Consider the following 3,904-nt stretch of genomic DNA (forward strand, 5'->3'; position numbering starts at 1 on the left):
TTCATAGGTCTTTAAAGGAAATATCCAACATGATGTTTGCCTTTGGGAACCTGATTCATTAGAGAAGGCATTCAGGTTAGCAAGAAAAATGGAAAGCAAAATTATGGCAACTAGGAAGCATACCACTCACAACTATAAAGACGGAAGTGTTGTTGCCCCTAGTCTTCCACAACCTACAAGGTTGACACCACAACAATTGGAAGAAAAAAGAGCAAAAGGGCTTTGTTACAATTGTGATAGCAAATACACAAAAGGTCATAAGTGTGCTGAGAAGAAATTATTCTACATAGATTGTGAAGAGGAAGAAGAAAAGGAGCAAGAAAGGTCAAAAGAAGAGGATATATTCCAGGAACAAAGCCTAGATGAAGAAAAATAAATCCGACCATATCTTGTAATGCATTGGCGGGAATTACCACTCCTCAAACCATCAAGATAGAAGGACAAATCAAGAAGAAAAAGGTAATAGTGTTGATTGATTCAGGAAGCACCCACAATTTTATTGTAGGGTAGCAAAAGAATTGAATTGCTTCCTATATCCAGCACCAGAGTGTCAAGTGATGATTGCAAATGGAGGAACAATAAATTGCTCTGGAAAGTGCCATAATATCAAGCTATCCATGGGAGAATATGTATTGACTAGCCCAATGCTTTCCATTCCAATGGGAGGTGCTGATGTTGTACTAGGAGTCCAATGGCTACAATCCTTGGGTACAATAGCTTTTAATTTTCAAGAACTTTTCATCAAATTTTCTACGGAAGGAAAGGAATTGAATAAGGGGTATTGCAGGGAAACCAGGAAAGATAATCAGCTCTAATGGCATGACTAAGCTTCTAAAAAGGAGCAAAGAGGTGTAATTGCACAATTATGTTCACTAGATGTTTCCACATTGGAATCATCTATTCTCCAGATCTCCAAAAAGTCCTGGACAATCATTCCAAGGTATTTGAGACTCCCAAAGGTCTCCCACCTATGCGTGATCATGATCATGCTATTCATCTGATTCCAGGAAGTGTTCCTCCAAACATCAGGCCGTACAGATATCCCTATGTCCAAAAAAGTGAAATTGAACGTATGGTTGCAGAAATGCTAGAGGCTGTATAATTCAACCGAGTCAAAGTTCTTTCTCAGCTCCAGTAGTATTGGTGCACAAGAAGGATGGATCATGGCGCATGTGTCTGGATTATAGGGAGCTCAACAAGCTCACTATTAAAGATAAGTTCCCCATTCCTGTCATTGATGAATTACTGGATGAATTGCATGGATCAATTTACTTCACCAAGTTGGATCTTCGTTCGGGATATCATCAAATCAGAATGAAGATTGAAGACATTCCGAAAACGGCATTTAGAACTCATGAGGGTCATTATGAATTTTTGGTCATGCCTTTTGGCCTTACCAATGCACCTTCAACATTTCAAGGTTTGATGAATTCAATTTTCAAACCATTCCTTAGAAAATTTGTGTTAGTATTTTTTGATGATATACTAATCTACAACAAGTCTTGGAAGGATCATGTTGAACATGTTGACAGGGTGCTACAACTATTGGAGGAGAAACAATTATATGCAAAAAGATCCAAATGTTTCTTTGGAGTCCAGGAGGTGGAATATTTGGGTCATATTGTATCTCATGAAGGAGTTAAGGTAGACCCTAGCAAAATTAAAGCCATTAAGGAATGGAAAATCCCACATCCATAAAGCATCTGCGAGGATTTCTTGGGTTGACAGGGTATTATCGCAAGTTTGTTAAGAATTATGGGAGAATAGCAGCACCTCTAACAACATTATTGAAGAAAGATTCATTTTCATGGACTCCGGAAGCAACAAAGGCCTTTGAACATCTTAAAGAGGCAATGTGCCAAGCACCGATCTTAGCTACACCGGACTTCACAAAAAAACTTTATTGTGGAATGTGATGCTTCAGGAAATGGAATTGGTGTTGTTCTAATGCAAGATGAAAGACCCATTGCTTTTGAAAGTCGTCCAATCAAGGGAAAGTTTTTAAAGCAAAGCTATTTATGAGAAGGAAATGTTGGCAATACTCCATGCACTTAAGAAATGGCGACCCTACCTAATGGGAAGACACTTCAAGGTAAAAAGGATCATGATAGCCTTAAATACTTTTTAGAACAAAGATTATCCTCTGAAGAGCAACAAAAGTGGGTCACAAAGATGTTGGGTTATGACTTTGAAATCATCTACAAAAAGGGAAGCAAAATGTGGTGGCAGATGCACTCTCAAGAAAGGATGAGGATGTGGAAGCATTGTTGTGTGCCATTTCTATTATCCAACCAGATTGGAAAACGAAGCAAGGGAGGAATGGAAGAATGACGAAGAAGTGTGGGCACTTATTCGAAAGCTACAACAAGATTCCAGTACTTCTGATACATTTAGCTGGCAAAATGATTCGTTATGGTACAAAGATCGCTTATACCTCTGTAAGAATTCCCAGCTAAAACAAAAGATTCTTATGGAATTGCACACTTCTCCCTTAGGAGGGCACTCAGGATTTTTAAAAACTTACACAGGGTTAAGAAGGAATTTTTTTGGATGGCTTAAATCAGATATTCAAAAGTTTGTGGCGAATGTTTGGTTTGCCAACAAAATAAAGTTGAAACAATTAAGACACCTGGTCTATTACAACCTTTATCCATTCCAAGCCAACGTTGGGAGGAGGTTTCAATGGATTTTATCACAGGTTTACCCAAGTCTGAGGGAAAGAGTGTCATCATGGTGGTAGTTGACAGACTTACCAAGTATGCACACTTTTGTGCATTATCACACCCATTTAAAGCCAGTACAGTTTCTACTGCATTTATGGAAATAGTTCAAAAGCTACATGGAAACCCAAAGATTATTGTAAGTGACAGAGATCCCATTTTCACTGGAAATTTTTGGACAGAATTATTTTCTTGTCTTGGTACTCAGTTAGCTCATAGCTCATCTTATCATCCTCAATCTGATGGGAAAACTGAGATAGTAAACAAATGTTTGGAAGGATATCTTCGTTGCTTTGTATCTGATAAACAGACACAATGGGTCAAATGGTTGCCTCTGGCTGAATGGTGGTATAACACTTCCTTCCATACAGCAACAAAAATGACCCCATTTATGGCACTTTATGGGTATCAACCACCATCCATCACATCATATTTAAGAGAAAATTCTAAGGTTCAGGCAGTGGAACATCACATCGAACATCAACAACAAGTCCTCCAACTCTTAAAGGATAACCTCGTGTTGGCACAAAATAGAATGAAACAACAGGCAGATCAACATCGCAGTGAAAGAAGTTTTGATGTAGGTGATTGGGTATTCCTACGGCTACAACCATATAAGCAAATGTCCCTAAAGCAAGCTAAGAAGGATAATAAATTATCACCAAAGTATTATGGTCCGTACAAGGTGTTGCAAAAGATTGGTAACTATGCATACAAATTGGAGCTTCCTGCAGCTTCTCGATTGCACCCAGTTTCCATGTTTCATGTTTAAAGAAGGTTATAGGCGACAAGCTCCCAATTCAAACAATATTGCCAGAACTTGACGAGGAAGGAAAAATATATTGGAACCGAAGCAGTACACAGAAACAAGAACTCGACAGCTACGAAATCGATCAATTTCAGAGTATCTTATCAAGTGGAAGAACTTATGCTGTAAGATTCCACATGGGAGGATGAGAATTTTATGCAGAAGTATCCAGAACTACTCAAGCGTTGAGGACAACACTTTTTTGAAGGAGAGGGGCATGTTGGTGTCCCTATAATACTAGTGATTACCCCATTACTATTGTAGTTATACCCCTTATTTATATTGTTGTTCCCCTATTACCCCCATATTGTTATTTCTGTGCCCCATAGAATCCCTCTATTGTTATTTTGTTGCTTTATATTATTATTGTTAGGTC

Source organism: Pinus tabuliformis, chromosome 8, assembly GCF_031772625.1.
Source record: "Pinus tabuliformis cultivar Carrire ecotype Pingquan chromosome 8, CPIR1, whole genome shotgun sequence".
Taxonomy (NCBI): domain Eukaryota; kingdom Viridiplantae; phylum Streptophyta; class Pinopsida; order Pinales; family Pinaceae; genus Pinus; species Pinus tabuliformis.